The sequence below is a fragment of the Lathamus discolor genome, chromosome 2 (assembly GCF_037157495.1).
Source record: "Lathamus discolor isolate bLatDis1 chromosome 2, bLatDis1.hap1, whole genome shotgun sequence".
In the NCBI taxonomy this organism is placed as follows: domain Eukaryota; kingdom Metazoa; phylum Chordata; class Aves; order Psittaciformes; family Psittacidae; genus Lathamus; species Lathamus discolor.
In genome coordinates, this window is record NC_088885.1 from 49559436 (window position 1) to 49579866 (window position 20431).

General features: G+C 40.3%; 1 protein-coding gene across 5 annotated transcripts in view; it reads right to left on the reverse strand.

The window, feature by feature from the left end:
• Positions 1–17103, reverse strand: part of ZMYND11 (zinc finger MYND-type containing 11) — a 109730-nt gene extending 92627 nt beyond the window's left edge. For 4 of the 5 annotated variants that reach the window (XM_065666782.1, XM_065666780.1, XM_065666781.1 and 1 more), the window contains exon 1: positions 16904–17103. The gene's annotated coding sequence lies outside the window, so the exon portion shown is untranslated. Of the gene's footprint in view, positions 1–15449; positions 15543–16903 lie in introns of those variants that run through there. The other variant, XM_065666779.1, reaches the window with a different exon arrangement.
• Positions 17104–20431: the final 3328 nt, after the last annotated feature.

Consider the following 20431-nt stretch of genomic DNA (forward strand, 5'->3'; position numbering starts at 1 on the left):
AATGGAAAATCACTGAAACAATACAGAGAATGCTGTTAATTGTCCAAAGGGTCAGATTTTCAAAGATGTCTGAAGACAGAGAGGAGGTCCATACCTGGTGCGATTTTCAGAACATGCATTCAAAAACCCACTAAAACTGATGGCAGCTAAGTAGTGTAACTTTCCCTGCAACTTCACTGTAATTATTGAAATTCTGACCCCAAATAAACAATGAACAAACTAAAAGGACATTGTTTAATGGTAATTGTATGACCATTGTGGAAAACTTTTTTAGATAGAAATGTGACTTTCAAATTGCAGTTTAGCAATTCATAAATGCTAATGAAATCCTGTGCTGTTTGCCCTGTGATAATTTTTTCCTATTAAAAGTTTGTTCTTTTTTTTAACTTAATAAGCACTTCACTAGTCTAAGCACATTCATTTTCCAAAGTTTAAATTTATAGTTAAAATGAAAGGTTGCTTACCAGTAATCAGAATTGAGACATGAATTCTTCATGTATATTCAAAGCAATAAGCTACATACATTTTGCTTCAGTTAAGACTAGTCTTGTATCTTTACAATCAGTAAATATATAAGGTACAGACTGACTGTGACGGTTTCAGTTTCCTCCCAACCATAGATACAAAATTCAGGGAACTTCCAAAAATTCCAACGGAGGGCAAAGTAATGAAAAAGAAAACATAAAAGTGAACATATATAAAGGCTATTGGCAAATCACCTTCTCTTTCTGAGTGACAGTGCACAAGTAGATTTTATCATACTAAGTACCCAAGGTCCTGGAGTCTTTTGTTCAAACCACTCTAGCACTTCTTTACCAATATATAGGTTTGAGTAATATTACAGCAGATGGTGAAGGTAGGGATGAAGCTCCATATAGCATCATCTCCAGTATCTCAACTATTTCTTAATAAACTTATGTGCTCTGGAGAAGTGCTCTGTGCTAACAGCAGAAGATTCATCTTAGCAGTCTGATAGCACATTTTGACAGAGTCTCCAACTGATTTCAACAGTCTATGTGGAAATGGCTGAACTGTTAAACCCTTCAGAAAACACACGAGTAGCCTGAAGCATTTGAATGTGTGAATACAGAAGCAGACAACCCCCGGCATAAAAGTATAAAAATCGAATTCTGTTAAAGCAGAATACCAGAAATAAAATTTTGATATTAAATAAAACCTGCTGATTAAGAAGTGTAATTCTACCACGACTTGAAGCAGAAAATGAAGGTCATTGTCCTGGTTTCAGCTGTAACAGTTATTTTTCTCCTTCCCAGTAGCTGGTGCAGTGCTGTGTTTTGACTTTAGTCTGAGAACAGTGCTGATCATACATGGATGTTTTAGTTGTTGCCAAGTAGCGCTTACCCTGATCAAGGACCTTTCAGTCTCTCATGTTCTGCCAGTGATGAGGGGCATGGGAAGCCAGGAGGGAGCAGAGAGAGGACACCTGATCCACACTAGCCAAAGGGGTATTCCATACCACAGCATGTCATACCCAGTATATAAACTGGGGGGAGTCACCAGGAAGGCCCAGATCGCTGCTCCGGTTGGGCTGTGCATCGGTTGGGAGCTGGTGAGCAATTGTATTGTGCATCACTTGTGTTTATTGTTTTCTTTTCCTTTCCCCTTTTAGCTTTATATTCTCTCCCCTTGTTATTTCCCTTAGCATTATTATTATTAGCTGTAGTAGTAGTGGTTTTGTATTATACCTTAGTTATTGGACTGTTCTTATCTCAACCCATGGGGTTTACACTCTTGATTCTCCTCCCCATCCTGCCTGGAGGGGGAGAAAAGGGGAGAAGTGAGCACGCAGCTGTGTGGTTCTGAGTTACCAGCTGGGCTTAAACCACAACAGTCATTCATAAGAACATACGTACTTCCTGCAAAAGCCTCTGAAGAAGTGGCCTTGATCAAAGCAGTAGCAGTAAACATCAAGCCCAAGACCTTAATGAGGCTAAGTGAGAGTTCACACTCTTCTAGCCTTAAGCAGATATTTCATAACAACTTTAGTAAATGATACAGAAGGGAGAAAAAAATTGGTGTGAAACAACGTGGATTTTATTCCCAGAATGCATGGCATGTGGGTGATGGATGGCTTTCCTCGTTGAGTATTCCTGCTTTTTTTCCATAAAAAAAAAGAGCCCACACATAACAAGAGCCAACTCGACAGTGCTAAATGGGTAAGCTCCCTGTCTGCCCCACAGCACTGAAAGATGGGTTTTCAACCCTTTCACTTAACAGGCTAGCTGCTACAAGGGTTCATGATGGCATTTTCAGTTGGTTTGATCCAGGAGAAATCAGTAAAATCATTTAAGATGGGTTACACAGGAGCTAAAGGAGGTCAGAATAAGTGATTAGTGTAGTTCTGCCAGATAAGAGCTTAACGATTTGGAACTACTGTGTATCCGTGACCTAAAGTGAAAACTATTTTACTTGAAATTCTTTCAAAAAAAATCAGCGCCAGGACAGATAGCCCCAAAAACATTAAAGGGACCAAAATAAAAAGGACCACAACTTTCAAAAGTACATCACTGTCCTAAATCTCTCTGTTGCGTAAATGCATAGTATGTTATTTATTAGTGTAATTAGCAAATGAAGTCATATAAAAACAACTACAAACAATAGGAAACACCAATGTTAATATGCAAATACCAAGATATTGTCAAAATCATTTTTTCCATTTCCAGAAAAATAAAACAAAAAACCCCAAACCTTCTTCCTGTGAACAATCTGTCCGAGTATGATTTCACCCATAAGTACTATTTAAACATATTTTTCTTGAAAGCATTTCCAAAATGAAAACTGTTTAAAACTTTTATCCATGTGCTTCTAATATCTGTGTCAGACAGGGTACATCTGGGGTGTGCATGAAGCGTCTCTAAGCAGACTTAAGTATTTTTGGAATAACAGTGGGACAGTTCTTGTAAATATTAGACTGCTATGGTTATGCAGTTGTCTAATACTGGATTATTTTGAACTCTCTGGAAATCCATTCCAGGTTAATACTGACTATGAATATCAATCAGTTCTAAGGATAAGCTTGCAGCTTTAAAGCTGATATTTCTATAGAACAACTCTCCACAACAGGATGTGGCTTAGGTTCATTTTTTTCACCTACCTGCTACTCTACAGTAACACACAGCAAGTTCTTCCTACTGTAGTTTAAGCAGAATCCTCAGAGACTGAGTCATAAATGAAAAATGTGCCTTTGTATGTAGAAGAGGAATATTTCTGCACCAGCAGATGATTGCCACATGTAGGTCTGTGTTTGCCTAAGTCCTACTGACATGTATACACACCACCACATAAATTTACCCCCCCTCCCTTCTTGATACACATGTAAAACCCATGCCAAATAACCTTGTAAATATACATACAGTTTTAACTACAATATAAACAGATATTACTTATCCTACCAGTGAATTCTATCCATTCCTGCTGCACAATACATCATATGTTTAACAGTGCACACCACTCAGCAACTTAACCCATGTTGTACCAGCTTTTGCAGGAGTGTTTTCTAGAAAGCATTCTTGAATTTCACTTCATCCCCTATTTCTTTTCTCATCCCTCCCAGATCTATTTAGTTTTCTCACCTCTCTCCTTTGTCTTCATCACCCCTTTGCTGTATTCTTTTACACTTGCACTTCATGGATTGCACTTTCTTTTTCATAAACACTGAAAACCTACCTCTTCTATGAATGCTATTACTAAATCTGCCACTTGATATTTTTTCTGTACTTCATCATACCACACTAGATTTATTCATGCACAAATTCTAAATGCAATTTGGAGCAGGGATTTTTGTAACATTTTATCCTGTGCTGTTATTTTGTAAACTGCCAAGTACATATACATTACTATGCAAATAAACAACAGTAACAAAATCCAGATGAAACTTTAAAGAAATGTAGGTAGTCACAATGTAATTACCCTAACTGGAACTTGGCCAGGACCAGACAGCAAGCAGTCTTACTCTTGTGGAAAGTGCCAACGGATCATATGAATGGCTTGGGTGAGTCAAAATCATAACTACATACATACACTTTAAATGAAATTTCCAAACATAGTACACCATCATCTATCACATTTTAATTATCCAGCATACCTGTCAAGGGTGCTAGAGCCTCATTAGCAAACACCTTCTCAGGGTTACCTCCCATTGCAGCTGCTTGTAGCCCAAGACACAGGAAGTGAAGGTCGTCATTTAAATTCAAGACAAAGCGATTGTAAAGCAGCACATTCTGCCTGAGATGCAGGGTTCTCGCGACAACAGCTAACCAGCAGCCAGCCACCTAGTCCAGCAGCTCAGTTAATTTCATTAATCCAGCGGAACTCAGAAGAAATGCTCAAAAATGGGGCTCTACGTTCAAACTGTCAAAGAGCTCTTTTGTTTCTTACACTTAGTAACCTTCGATGTGAAAAGGTTTGATACCCATTGTAATACTGTACTTCATTTATTTGTTTGACAATCATCTGGCCACCACACCCACCAGGATGGATCAAACTCAACAGACACTTGTTAACTCCCCTGCACAGGAGGGCTTCAGCCTACTTCACCTGCAGTTAAACACCCTTTCCCTTGACAACTCCTAAATTGTACTTCAGCCACCCAAAACCTTTGTCAAGAGGCATCTTCAACTCCTGAAAAAACCAGCATATATGTTGCATTAACACTAACTTACGGCTTTTATTAGCACACAATTCTCATCTCCTTTGCCATGCAGCTGGGTTTCAGCACCATTTTTTCTTTAACCTCGCAGAGTTGCATTCCATGACTGCAATTCCTGTTTACTGGTAAAGAAATACACAGTGTGGACACAGCATATTTGTCTGAGTTTGCAGCCTGTTCAGTGCTCTTCCAAAAGAAAGAGACCAAAAGTATCAGATCCTTATTTAATCTGCCTTTACCCACTGAGGACTTACTCAGCAATGGGACAGCATTCATAAAACCTGTAATAAAATTCCTCCTCTAGAGTTGGACTCCTCATGTATATACACCATGGTGTGTTACTCAAAGAAAGGAATCACAACCCTGAGTGCCCAGATGAAAGTATAAAAAAATAGTCGTAGACTAATATAATAAAGCAGAGGAGCTATTAAAATAGCCCAAGTGAAATGAGTGAATAATTTGCTTATTAAGAAAACACTGCAAGTAAGATGAACAACTGACCCCTACCTCTGTTCAGAGTCTCTCTGCTGAAGGTATAATTCGCACTGAGAAGTACTTAACATGATCATATCCGCTCATTTGACGAAGCTTTCAGTGTACATCAGGAAAGCACAAGGAAATAAGCCAAGGGATCCAGATGCAGACAGAGAGAATTAACATCTCTGGATTCTGAGCTTTCATCTAATGAGAGGGAAATATGGTTCCCATCTCCATATGAAACATGATTTTCTTGTTTCACCTGCATTCAGACAGACTAAAACAATACCTCAGAAAAGCATGAACTTTTTGTCTCTGTCAGGAAATAACTGAAAAGTATGCAATGGGTGACCCTTTAAAAATCACTGCTGCCAACTGCATCACTGCCAAAGAATTTACCATCTCTTTTTATAAAAGATACTTGCCTGTTGCATACTAAGAAGAGGTTTATTTCACTGTGAGTAGCTCCTTCTCAGAAAATACAGGACACTTAAGAGCATCACAACAGCCTTTTCCTCTGCTTTTCACTGCCACACATTAGCTGTTGCCACATTTATTTCTCTTTTTATACATCCAGATGACTGGGCTTTTACTACTGCAGCACTTACAGTCTAGAAAGTTAATTTCCTACTGCTTAAAATCTAAAATACAGACCTTCCTACCTTTTCACATGATTATACTTAAAACTAAAGAATAAGCCATTTTTACAGTATTTTTTTATTTCAGAAAGCTATTTGGGGTTGCAATTTTAAAATGTGGTTTTCATTTTCATGCTCACAAACTACTGTTATGAAAATGTTTAATAACAAGCTGCTGCCTACTTAGATGACTTAATGTTGCAAAACTCTGTATTTAAAAGCAAAAAAACTGCCAAAGTAGATCAAGATCAGATTCTTCCTTTGTTATGATGTGATTTTTTTCCTGAAAGAATAGTAAGACCATGAATTCACATTGTGTTTTCTTTTATACTGTTTGTAAATTAACTGGGGTGTTTACAGCTTTTTTTTTAAGTGACATTTAGTAGCCATTAACCCAAAATATATTACTGAACTCTTTATGTGTCCAATAGGTAGATGACCTAGCTGCAGTGTGATTAAATAATCTAACTGCTAGATCAATGAATGCAGCATGACTTAAAATGGCTGCAAGCTTCTCCAAGCTTAAGATTAGAGATCAAAAAAAAGGTTTATTTTACATTTCAAAGAAAATGTAACCATTAATAAAAAAATAAAAATAAAAACCCCATGTTCTCCTGACAGAAATAATATTGTTCTAATATATGGTGACTACACCATATACCTTTATTGTGAAAGATCTGACTACATTTTGCCATTCTCACACTGAATAACCTCATTCAAGGAAAAAGCAGTCTCTGCTCAAGAAACATAATGGTGCTAGGATCTGGTCCAAAGTGAACTGTTATCTCACGCATGAAGATAATGAATGTTAATTTAAAATAATGTTCTCTCAACTCCTTTTTTTTTTTCCATATAATCAATCAGGCCTGAAAATGTGTGCATGCGCTCTTGCTCTCGCACGCTCCCTCTCTCTCTGTCACTCATCCATAAACACTTCATTACACATTCTCATTCCCACATATTCAGGCGAAAATTTTCTGCAGGTGTAAACTAATATTGCTCCACTGAAGTCAACAGTGCTGCAGCAAATTATGTTAGTAAAGACACTGGTCCTCTCTCACACAGACTGTGACTTGTGTACCTCGACTTTCCCTTAATGCACATTTCATGCCAAACTCTCCCTTTCTTCCTTTCATATGTGCATCTCCCAGCTCTTACTTGCACTCAACAGACAATCGCTATGGCCTTTCATTAACTTGCCCCTCAAGGTCTCTTATCTCCATCAAATATTGTGCGGAGAGGCAGGTATACACGGCCTTTTTCTGCAACTAGAGGAAGGAGCTCTCAATAAAAGCTAGAAGAGAAAGAGCACTGTAGTGGGAGGCTGCAAGGCATTCAGACTGGACGGAACAGGCTTGACCTAAAAAGGAGTAGCTTTTAACATTATTAGCTAAGATGTTCAGTTCTTACAGTAAACAGAATTTTAAACATTCCAAAATGGAATAAATAAAACTTCTATATGTGTAGAACCAAAAACCATGACCTAAATTATTATTGTTTGGGAACTAGTATGGGAAAAATGTATTCTATAGCCTTCTACATCAGAAAATTGGCTGATTTTGGGCACCTTTTAGGACACAATTGAGATTGGCAATGGCTGGAGACAAGACTCTGGATTACACGACATGCTACTTTGATCAAGAAAGGCAGTACTCATGTAAGAAGAGCCAAGAGGAAATTTGGATACCATTTCTTCCCACTGGCCCAGGAAACACTCTAACTGCTTATCCACTAACTTGGCAGAGCAAACCATGTTGTGCTTCTAGGCTCCTTGGTGCACCTGTACTTACAGCATCTGTGCCACCAATTAGCTTTAGCTGGTATTTATCAATTTGTCTGTGCCACTATAAGAGACAAAAATTATTCAAATTAATTGAAAGCTATATGCCTTTAGAAATCAGTGCTACAAATTAGGCTTATACCTTGATGACTTGCAAATGGCTTACTTTTATTAAATTTTTCAAACTACCAGGAAAAAGAATGTGGATTACAAAACCTAGTAAAACTGGAACCTGGACATACATGACTATATACACACCTATATTTCCTAAAATATAGATTTATATAAATACATACGTATTTCCTAAAAGGTGCAAGTTGAATAACAAGAGAAGATCTCATGTCTGGAATCAGAAAGGTTAGGAGTATGCTTCCAATTAGGAAGTTTTAGAAAGAAACCTTCTGGGAGCCTGTGGGGTGGAAAATGCACAGGGAAAGGAAGACTCTCTTTCTTACAACAAGTATTTCCTGTAATTGTATTTACTTCAGGTCAGTGAAAGAAGAAGAGGACAAAACTGAAAAATACAACTACAGATGGAGTGTCCATGTTTATTCCTTACCACTACTGTCTGTTTGAAATGCTTCCTGGTGTGCATGAGCACTCTCCTTCAAAAACATATGTCAGTTAAAGTTTTACATTTATTTTTAACAAACAAGATTTTAATATGGCATCTTTTAAACAACCTGACATCACATGCTAGTATGACCGATCAGAGATCAGACACTGTGAGTTACCAATGAGTAAAGTGTACATCCCCTCCCCACATCTTACCAACACGATGGACAGTTTTCAGAAAGCTATTTGAAAAAAATTTAAAATCTCCTTTTTTGTTGAGAAAATGTTAGTGTCAACACCAAATGACTCAGTGTGCTGTATTATCTTCTAATGTCAGCTTACACCACGACGGCTGACATTGGAACATCCAGCTTCCTGAGAATAGGTTCATGCTGTTGGTTCTTAGGAACATCCTAAAGTCTCAACTATAACTATATGAAGCTAAAAATGGTGCCAGTCTGGTTCCTGTGAAAATGACTAATAACAATTCTTAGCTTTTAATTAATACAGAAAAGAAAAAACAGTTTTACGAGATGTCTGAACTGCATAAAAAAGAATATAAGCACAAGGTGAGAACATCACTCTTTCTGAACTCTTTGCTGCATGAAGCAAAAAGGATTGCCTAGGTTTTGCAGGTAAATACTAATGAACGGGAGACATGCCAAATTTCAGAATTTATGGGCTTTTCATTTATGTTCTGTGATTTAAAAAATACAATAAAATCATGCAATTACTAAACCTGCTTTCACATACATGATTTTTGTCATTTTGAAGCTATATTAAAATCCTCAGTTTCCTGGCATACCAATTTCCTAGCTTCTCTAATGTAAAAATAAACCTTTCTTCTCATAGGCTTTTCTGGTAAGAATTAGTTAAGCATTTCTTCTCTTACCAGTTTTCTTTATTTATACTTAAGACTTCCTATAACATGCAGGATTTCAGATATACAGAAAATGTTAAAAGTCACTAATAGAAAAATGTTATCCATATTTCCTCTGTTCCTGTTCTAGATACTGTAAATTCCTTCGAGGACTAACGTACATGTAGCAAAAGTGCCTTCATTGCAATGGGAACAATCATCAATGTATAATTTAGCATCTGCAGAAATAACAATGGTCATATTGTTGATACTCAAAAGGCATGAAAAATGCCTATTTGCATTGCATACTCCAGTAGAAGAATCAAAAACATAACATTACATAAAATTACATAGGCAAAACAAATTGCAACTGTGTTTTGCCTTGAATACTGGAATTGTATTTAAAGTTTTGATTTTTGAAAATATTCTATGAAAATAAACTTGGTTCACCAGTATGCTCCAAGGCCTATGGATTTTTATGATTGCGGAAAACAAGTGCTTATATGATCAAGGTCTCCATCATTATATTACTATCAATCTATTTTTAACAATGAATTTTCTGCAGTGAACATCATCAATTTTCATCAATGAACAATCAGCGGTCTGTGATTATATTTTATGAACTAGCAATTCTTTTGTTTTGATTTTGCACAATTTTGAGCCTGACTCTTAAATAGTTGGTTGGGGAGAGGGGATTACACATAAATACTAGGTTTAAGCTTGTCTCTAAAGTCAGTGACAGCTCAGGAAATACTGATCAGAAAATTAACAACCAACCCAAAGGAAAACTGAAGAAACAAAACCCCCTCCATTTTGGGATAAAATTTCCACTTTAATTTATGCATGTGAACACACACACTGCAATGTTATGCAAGGCACAGACTATCTCCTCTTCAGAAGTTTTCTTTTACTGGCAGTGACACCAAGAAAATAGTAATAAGGCACAAACAGCCAGCGCAGACTCGGCTGTTACTTGGTTTCTGACTTGAGAAGCATCTGTAATTGTAAACAGGTATCTCTAGTGCAAGATCCTCTCTTACTGAATGCATAGATGCTGTCTGAGACTTAATAGAAAAGGATGATAGCATGCAAAGAAAGATAAAGTCCTCTTATCTCTCAGATCTTGTCAAAGATTTGTTGAGCAATAAACATATCTTAAACCCTTTTCATTTATTTTTCACTGCATATTATTTCTAGCTACTCTGGTATTCTGCTAATCATTTTCTCTCAACTCCATTTTGTTTCACTTCATTGCTTTTCCAAAAGGTTCCAATAAAACCTAACGTTGAAAGATAAGAATCACTCTGCTAAAATTAGTGAACTAAGTACCATATCCCATGAGGCACTGCATGCGACTCCCATCCACCTATCTTTAAAAGACCAGATAATAATGCCATGCTGTAAGTGCACAAGATCAAAGTACAAATACCCACTTTCCAAAACGCTGCTTTTGAGTACTACACCTACTAGCAGACTCCTACGGTCTGTAACCAAAACATTAGTTAAGCCAGCTGCATTAAAATCTTATATTTCAATATAATGCATTGGTTTCATATTCATTTTTAGCATAATAACAAAGCAAACGAAAATGAAGCATAGGAGAAATGAGAGGTGAACAGCAATATGTTTAGCTCATTTTTTTAAAAATGACTAGATCTCAAAATCAATAAAATCCTATCAAGGGCAAAAATGAAGTAGCACACTGAGACGAGTTCTTTGCATGCAAAAAAACACGATTTCCAAAGAAAGGATGAATGGGATGATACCAGTACTTATGTAGGTATGTTTGACTTCATTTTTAACCAGTAAGTGGATTTTTGCACTTCATATTTCACTGTCTCTGGACTAAAAATATTTGTTAAGAATTTGTTTTATATCATACTACAACTGATAGCTGTATGAACAGTCAAAACATTAATTCACAATGTTTTATTATGCAGCTATTTAATCTTGGAATTTAACACTAAATATAGTGTAAAGGCATACAGAAAGACATTCTCACTGTTGGTATACCAGTAACAATTTTTATTTAATCTTTTTGCGATTTTGAAATTAAAAATTTTATGGCCCTGCCATTTTAACTACTAATGCACTTTAAATTTGAATTACATCTCTATATTTTCATAGCAGAAATTTCTGCACTGTAGTGAAATAGAAAATGAGAGACTAGAAAAAATCAAAACCAGTCTTCTCATGCAAAAAACTTTCAGTAACTACACTTCAGATTTATCTATGTGGTACAGCTACAGCATCAGGCTCTGATGGGATATTACCAAAGCTGGCTGACCTAGAATTAGATGCTATGAGTTTTAACTTGGGTTCACGGACATGTCACAGTGTATCATCACTGTGCCTGCTGTTGCATGCCCACAAGACTGAAAGACTCTGTGTCAGGGAGGAAAAAAAACAGAAGAGAGACATAAAAAGTATGAATGAAATCTCACTGAAACATAAGGAAAAAATCGGCCTCTAGCACTGCTTATGATTCAAGTTAGTTCACCCTTTAATAAGTTGTGTATTTGAAGAACTTGATTGCAGCCATCTTACATCAAAAAACATTTCAAGCTAACCATGTGTGTTAGCTCGACTCCAGGCACTCCGTGAAACAGTATAGCTGGAACAAGTAGCGTATTTACTCCTTTTGAAACAAAAATAATGCTGAAAATCCATTACGCAGTTATGTGTCTAGTTTTACCCCTAAAAAATAACATTCTTCATATAATTCAATATTCACAGCTTAGTTAAAAATAAATAAATAATAAGACAAAGCTCAGCCCTGCTCATTTAACTTGATGGCAGACAACAGTTGAAACTGGTGATAAAAGCTATCTCACAAAGGCCAGAATTTAAAATACAGAAAAAAATCTGCTCGACCCAGCCCTGGTGCTGCAGGGAGATGCATAGAGAGAGGCCTCTGAAATTAGGGAGCTCCACGTGCCACAGGAGTTCACCTGTAGAGGCTAGAAGCCACTGTGTTAATTATACTGTATACAGCCACTCTTGTGTCTATCAATCTACTTCCAGTTACCTCCACTAGAGCCAGGAACGAAAGGGTTTTTTGAGAAATGTTATTTTCCACCATTTAAAGACAAATTTGAGCACTTGAAGAAAAAGTTTTCCACGCTTGTTTTGCATTTTGCACAGATGATGAGATACTCTTTTTACCACTACTGAATTTGCATTTTTTAACTGCACTGAAAATCACTGAGAACTTTTTTAGGAATGTAAGAGTTAACTTATTAAAAAATTCCTGCAAGATGGAATCATTACCTCACCTTATAAACCTATTTTGCATGCCATATTCTCCCAACTGGCATATTAAACCTTAGAACAATAACCCAATTATGAGCTAAATTTACATTCAACTGATCAAAAATCATCCAGAACCTGACAAGAACAATCTCTATTTACAACATTTAGCACAAGCAACACTGACAGACTAAAATGTATGAGCTATATAACAGATGACATATGTGGCACTGCCCAGCTACCAAGGCCACCATGCTCCAAGTACTACACAAGCACTACAGGAGTGTTCATCCCATCCCGAGACTAAAAGAATACAACAAAAACTAACAGAAAAAAACACGCTGCAGATAAAGAACATAATCTGACATTAGCTCCCCAACAATCAGTGCAAGAAGGATGGCTAAAGAAAGTTCCATTATATGGAAGTAAAAGCACAACAGCAGTGGTCAGGATTTGAAAGAAATCTGAAAGAATTGCTCCGACAAATCTGACCTAGCTCTTGCCAAAAAAAAAAAAAAAAAAAAAAATCCCCAAACTTAACTTCATTCAGGAAAATAAACTTTTGTATACATCTGGCCAGTATTTTTAAACAACTCAGCATTTTATGAACCAAGTTCATCCCTGGTGTGAGCCACACATACTTTGCATAGATTAATTCTGTTTATAGCTTGACTTAGCATTTCTAACAACCTACATTACAGATAAAGGACTTATTTTACTAACATTTATGCCACTCTAGAGCTAGCTAAATACTCATTTAAGAAGAAAAACAGAATTTTACTGAGGACATCTTCATCACCACCCTGTCCCTCTTTCAGAACTTTTTATCCTGGATAGATTCACTGCCTCAAGCCCTTACTTCCAGAGCTAAATGTTCCTAAAGACTATGGAAGGTAGCAACTATAAAATCCAGTTATACAGGTATGTCCCAGTCTGTGAACTTCAGTTGACTGAATTTGGGTACTCAATTCCAAAACAAGGCTCCTAGTCCCAAATTTTCCCCTGATTCTCAAATCATATGAAATTAGACTATTTTCTAACAAACTAGACAATGCAGATACTTATGGAGAGGTTTAGATGTCTAAAATGAAGGAAAAACATATTAAACTGTTGGGGGTTTTTTTTCTATTTCTAAATACTTAATCTTAATTTAGAGACTGCAGATAGCACAGTTCAGGGGTCCTCAAATTCACCAGTAGAAATGCACAACACTCTAGATGTAGCCTAAGCCACTTCAAAGTGAGTTTGAGGCCAAATTCATTGTCCACCTTATTGTTATCTTCTCCAGGAGCACCACCTAGTAGGTTGCATTCATATGCAAAGCAGAAATGCTGAGCACACTTCACAGCCTTTCACCGTCTCATTTGCTCTTGAGATGATGTCAGGCTGAAAGGATGATCCAAGGTCTTCCCCTGCAGAAGCCTTACCTCTTTCCTAAAGAGTCCCTTCTACCCTCTGCTACAAAGCACATGCGGGAGCCCCAGGCAACCTGAACATTAGCTGCATACAGACTGCCTACTACCCACAAATAAGTATGGTCACACGGCACCAGATTACTGCAAAAGCATAAAAGTAATGGTAGCAGTCATGTATAGCCTGCACAGCAGTTACGCTCATGAAATTCTTGTTACTTGTGTAGTCTTCAATTGCTCCTGAAGAGTTAAGAAGTATCGTTGTGAAAAATGCAGTACCGCAGGAGCAAAACGGCTCCTGGTAAACCCAGGACACTCACATGAGGGCTAAGAAAAACCATTAAGAATTTAAGTTCATGATGAACAAACTTGATTTTTTTAAAGTTTATATTTAAAATTATTAGCTATAAGTGCTTGCTTAGATTTAAAAAAAAATAAAAATACACCTGTTTAACTGGTATGGAGGGCAATTCCCTGTTAAATAAGTGCTACAAAAGCTCCAAAACTTGGAAGAACAGCATATTCTAGCACACCACCAAAGTCTTAAGACCCCCACCCAACATCCACACACTCACAATGCCTCTTAAATAGCTGACATCATTGTTAGGTAATTTCCATCACTCTACTCAGCTCATGAGACGGAGTGGAAGAGTAATTTTTTTTCAATCAGTCCATTGGTGCTGAAAACAGTACCCAAGTATGACTTGCAGATGCTTCTTGACAGCAGAGACCACCATCCATAGCACGATCAACAAAGTCTTAGACACAATAACTTTTTTTCCCCCACTCATTAAAACTAAACTCACCATCAGAAGGATAAATGTTCTCTGTTACACTAGCCCATGAACCATTCACTTCCCCATACAAATATCTGATCAAAGCAGAGAGGGTTTGTTTAGGCATGGAAAAGCTTACATTAAACATAAATCTATGCTGGGAATTATTTTGCGTGTACTTTCATTTTTATACAAAGCAGCAGTCAGCAAATGGCCCTTCCCTAAAGACCTTCTGTAGTGCACTCAGAATGGTTGATAATAAAAAAAAATTAAAAATATGTGGAGAGATGAGGGACTAGAAAACGTCAAGGGACTGCAACGTGAACCACTAACATTGCCACTGACTCTTCCGCCCTTCCGACACCTGTCTCAGTGGTCACCCCTGAAGAATTAAACCATTCCTTACAAAGAATAGCAACACAAGTGCAAAAATATCAGCATATCTAGGACAAGAAAGTATTTTCTACTTTTGGTCCTTTCCACTGCAGTAAGATCTTCTCAAAACTACAACAAATAGTATTACTCCTATAGTACAGAGACTGTGTCAGATGATTCCCAGGTGTTAAAATGCCAAATTATAGTAACAAAATTAGCCAGCACCGAATTGAATCATTTTTCACCCCTTTTCCTGTTCTCAAGCCACCCCTGCTCTAGGCTGTGCAAAGTTGTTTGCCATGCTTGCAGAAGACAAAAACTAAATTCCTAAACAAAGTCTGGTCTTTTCAGGGTAAGCCCCAAAAGACACACAAAGTTTTCCCAGGTCCTTAACAGTTGTATTTGACAGGTGGCCTGTTCTCACGGAACACACACCCAAGGTCGGGAAAGTATACCAAAGCTCCCCATCATCCTTACCATAGGAAACCCCACACCTACGTTTGCATCCTTTCCTCATAAAAGAGGAGACACATAGGCCTCTGGACAACAGGCAAGGTAAGGGAAGAAGGAAAACACCTCACAAAGTGAACCGAGCAGCATGCTGCGGAGACAGGGTTTCAGGGACACACACACACACGCACACCCCTCACAAAACCCACCACAAGCAAACTCCTCCGCAGCTCACATCCTCTCCACATTCAACCGCCGAGGCCGGCGGGGCTTCGGAAAGGCCCCTTCTGCAGGGCGGGCGAGTGAGCTGCTCCCGGAGCGCGCGGGAGGGCCCCGGCCCGCACACCCCGGGGCTCTCCGCACGCCCATCGCCCGCCCCGGGAGGAGGAGAGTGGGGAAATGGGCCCCTTTTCTCCACCGCCCTACCCCGGAGCAGATAGGGAAGGCGAGGAAGCCCCCAGGGCTATGCCGGGGACCAGGCGCTCCGCCAGCAGGGCGATCCGGGAAGCCAGGGGCCCCCGGCTCAAGCTTGCCCCCTCGGCAGAGCCGGGCGGTGAGACCGACCACGCCGCGAAGGTGGCGCAGCCCGCCCGCAGCCGCCCGAGGGGGAGGAGGGCTGGGACTCTTAAGTTCACCCCCTTCTCCGTCCTCTGCTGTGCCCTCCCTCTGGGAAAGGGGAGCCATGGCCTCTCTGCCGCCGCGGCCGGCCTGCGGAGGCCCGCCGTCTCTCTCTGTGGAGGCTCGGCGCTGTCGAGCAGCTGCCATTACTCGAGCCAAGCTCGGTCCTCCAAGCAGGCAACCCCCCACCCCAGCGAAGAAATGGGAGAGGCGGGGGGCTGTGTGAGAGAAACGAAAGCGGGTGGGAGGCAGTGGGGAGCAAAGCAGTCGCCCCGCGTGTGGGTAACGAGCGGGACTGCGGGGGGTGCCGGGGCTGAGGCCGGGCTGCGCCACACCCCGCTCGGCCTCCCTCTCACGCGAGTCCCGGGCTCCCCCACTCCCTGCAGGCCTGCGCGGAGCGCTAGAAACAGCGGTTCTGTTGTGCTCTCCCCTCTCCCCACCCCACCTCCTCCCGCCCCGACCCCGGGGCTAACTGCGACTCGGTGCGGAGGGCGCGGAGGACCCGCCGCCACCTCCCAGCCGAAATCCGGCTGAAGGTGTGGGAAGGTGTAGGGACAAAAATAATCGCCGTTAATAATCACACGCGCTCCGGCGCCGTCCCCTTCTCCTCCTCGGTTTCCAAGCGGGCTGCCAGATAATCCTGCCCACTCCGAAAAATGAAATAATACTAATAATAAAAAATCCCGCCTTCCATATCCCCCCCCCCCCCGCAAACCCCACACATTTTATTATGAAGTATAATTGCTCCCCCCTCCCCATATGGCACCCCGCGGGGCAGGATTGCCCCCTCCCCTGGTGCCCAGCCCTTCTCCTGTCCCCTCTCCCCCATCTCCTTGGAACAGTGTGTACATGATTTTGTAGTTTTTTTAAGGCGCCATGTTTATAATCCTCCATCATATTAAAAAAAAATCCACCCAGCATGAGACACGGCGTCTCTCGCACCCCAAAGCCAGGGAGGCAGACACAGAAATATCCACAGGGCTGTAAATTCATCCCCCCTCCCGCACACACACCCCTCCTCCCCAGACTTAAAAGTCTCTCTCACCTTGTGCTGCTGGCGCTGCTTCTGCTGCTGCAGGGGGGGAGAAGTTAAGCCAGGGGAAACTTTTCAATCCCTTCCCCAGGCCGCTGCTGCCTCCTCCTTCCACATATTTTTCCCCTCAGAGTTTTATTGTGTCTGAATTTTCTCTCTCTCTCTCCTCTTCTGTCTGTCCACAGTTCAGGTTTCTGGGGTAAACAGGGTTTAGGATGGTGCTAGGGATATTTGGGAGAAGGAGAACTCTAGTGGTGTCTTCTGGAGTTGCTGTTTGTTTCTTTTATTATTTTTTTTTAATAATACATCTGAAACGGATCTTTATTTATTATATATGTATTTTATCACACGCTTAGGTCTGGACCTTATCTTGTTGCAGGGGAAAATGGGCAGCTTATCTGGCCCTGATACATGCAAATTCCTCCCATAGTGAAGTCCAACTTGGAGAAATTCTGGATAATGTTTTTGAAAGTAGATACTCACCTTGAGCAACAGAAACTAGAACATACAGAATCAGTGGTGTGTCGCAGAGTTGGCTCTATGTTGCAAGCTGTAGATCAGAGAATCACAGGATCTTTTAGGTTGGAAAAGACCTTTAAGATCCTTGAGTCCAACCATTAACCACACTTTCACTGCAGGATTGGGAGATACATGGTAATATGAAATATGGAACTTTATAGGTGCATGGATATATACGTAAGCAGCAAGAAAACTTGTACATTTTATCCTGGTTTTATATGGACTATGAGATAAATATTATTAATAATACATGTCTAGGCAAATGCATTATAAAGTTTCTGAAATACGTGAGGAATGAAAAAGTAACACACTTCACAATTAATTGATCTTGACTAGAAATATAGCATACTTTATTAAAATACACTGTAAGCTTAATTCTATAAACATTTATGCATGCAAATAATTTTAGTCATATGAGTAGTCATCACTATTACTAAAATAGTTTTGGACTGCTGCTGATGAAAAAGATGCATCCATTGTGCCCAATGAGTCAAAGATGTAACAGAGTTTGCTTATTGAACAGTGAAAGTTTCTCCAGTGTGTTTAGTAAAAAAGATTTGTAGTAGTGTGTAAAGCCACATTTTGTTTGAGACTGCTGTATCAGGGTTTTATGTTCTCTTTTAAAAAACAAAATGCAAATAACAGTTAGTTGCATAGCAATGATGAAGCTTTACTCCTATTATGTATTTAAATATGAAAGAACATTTTACATTATCTAAAATAAATAGGAAAGAAAGTGCTAGTAATTTGCTTTCAAAGGGTGCTTGAGGGGTTGGTCAGATACCAAACAGAGGGACTATAATTTATTGATTGCATTATATTGCTTGTATTAATAAGGAGCAAATTAAATTTGCAGGCAATTCTTTAAGAAGGGATTTACCATCAGTATAACTACAAAAGGGCTACCTTATGTTAAGCACTTAGTTGCGATATTTGGCTCTGATTTTGTTAAGGCATGTAATTTTCAAAAGAAGTTTGATAGAAATATATGCCAAGTTTCCATGGGATATTGCTGCTTGGCTATCTTAGGTTTCTTTGAAACCTCCTTTGTACAAATTGCATCTGAGCTATATTCATGTAAGAAAATAAAAAAATAGAAGATTTTTCAGGTCCTTATCGTTTCCACTGTTTCTACTGTGCAGTCAAGCTAATAGTTATGCTCAGACTGGCATGGTTAAGGAACATTGATTCTTTGCATCCAGGAGCAAGCGGAGGAGAAGCATACATAATCGTTTTTAACTCTTCAGCCAGGTACCCCTACAGCTGGGTCATTAGGGGGGTATGCCCTAACTCCAAAACAGAGCTCCAATTGCAGACTGAGGCTCTTTAGTGAAAAGGTTTGTTACTCTGCTACAGTGCCTTCTCCTTACACGTGAATATTTATTTAAGGCAGAAGTTCAGCTATCTTCAGTATAGAGGTTTTAGCACTTTATCTCTTCAGGACCCACAGAGAGCTGCCAAATAAATATTTAGGCCGCAGTTTCATCAATGCTGAAGCAAATGCAGGGTGGAAGCCTTATATGGTTTGCCTGCCTTACAGGTTTATACCTGGAGTCTATTGCTTGCCAGCAATTTGCTGCACTTAACATATTTGTAAAGGCTACTCTGGAACATCTCCAAATACTTGTTTTCAGGATACAAATATTTGATTTTGGAAAGAACAAGGTATACTAAAGCAAACACATAGGGAGTGTCTGCAACCCCAGCCGCTACCTCCTCTGAGCTGGCAGGCAGTGAATTAAAGCAAGTGTACAGAGGCAGGCATATAGCTTACATATGGAGTTTGTGGGCCTTGTTTGAAAGATTTTGATATCCTCATGAACTCCCAGGAGTGACTGTTTGCATTAAATGGTTTCAGGTTGCACAACGAAGAGTAAAAAGGATGCATTTTTTAGTCGTTTTTATTTTTGTCTGCATTGGAAAGATTTCTTAACGCTCATCAGTATTCAGGTTTGAAACCCAACCAGCGATCTTGGTTAGGCCCGACCCTTGCGTTTCTCTGGTTCAGTTTGATGTCAATCAGAAGCCCTGTCGCGGGTGTCCCGTGTCCGGTACCTCCACGCTGCACTCGGCCCGGGCGCCCTCAGCAGTTGAGGTTGCCGCCGAGCGGGCCGGGCCCAGCAGACAATGGGAAGCAAATCCCACCTCCAGCGGCGCTGGGCAGCAGCGGGCTCCTTATAGGCAGCGCGAAACGTTTGTTACAACAAAAAGCTGGCTCAGGCCCGTCCCCAGCCTCCCCCTCTTCCCTGGGGCGAGAGCTGGGGGCGGTGCGCGGCCGCGGGGCCGGTCCGGCGTTTTCTCCGTCCCTCCCCCCATCCCTCTGTCCCTCCCCGGCTGAGAAGGGCCCTAAGAAGGGACGGCCGGGAGCTGGGCTTCTAGAACGGGGGACACGTCTCGGTCTGAAGTGGGGCACTCGGGAAGCGAGTTTGCGTGTCAAAAACGTCTGTAGAACTGCGGCCCGTGTGATGGTGAGGGGTTCAGCTCCCTGCTTGCTTATGTGGTGTTGAGGAAAGAGTACGTGCTGCTACTGCAATGAGAGAAAACACCATAAAGTTCCTTTTGAGTAGAAAGTACTTACCGTAAGAACACATCAGGCTGCATGTGCACGCTATGCTTTTGCCAGTGCTCCTGCACCGGCGTGTTAAACAGCAGGTTTGTTGGTACTGTCTGCTTCCTGGAGGGCAGGACAGGGAGCTGCACAAGCAGAAGCAGGGTTCTGCCAGAATAAGCAGCATCCAGACTACGAATGTAATCTACTGCCATGAGGTTACACGGGGTATCATGTAGGTTCATGGGAAAGAAGTGGTTTGCAGGCTGGAGACACGCAAACCATGACTCGGGAAAATCCCTGAGCCGAAAGCAATTGGAGGCTGGGACACAAATACCCCAGGTGCCTGGCTGTTAGCATGTTTCTCAAGGTATGGGAGCTACTATGTCCACTACGCTTTTTGTGCGTGAGAAGACTGAGCATTTTTGTAACATGCAGGCTGGTAAATATGCCTCCATTTTCCTTTTAGGTGA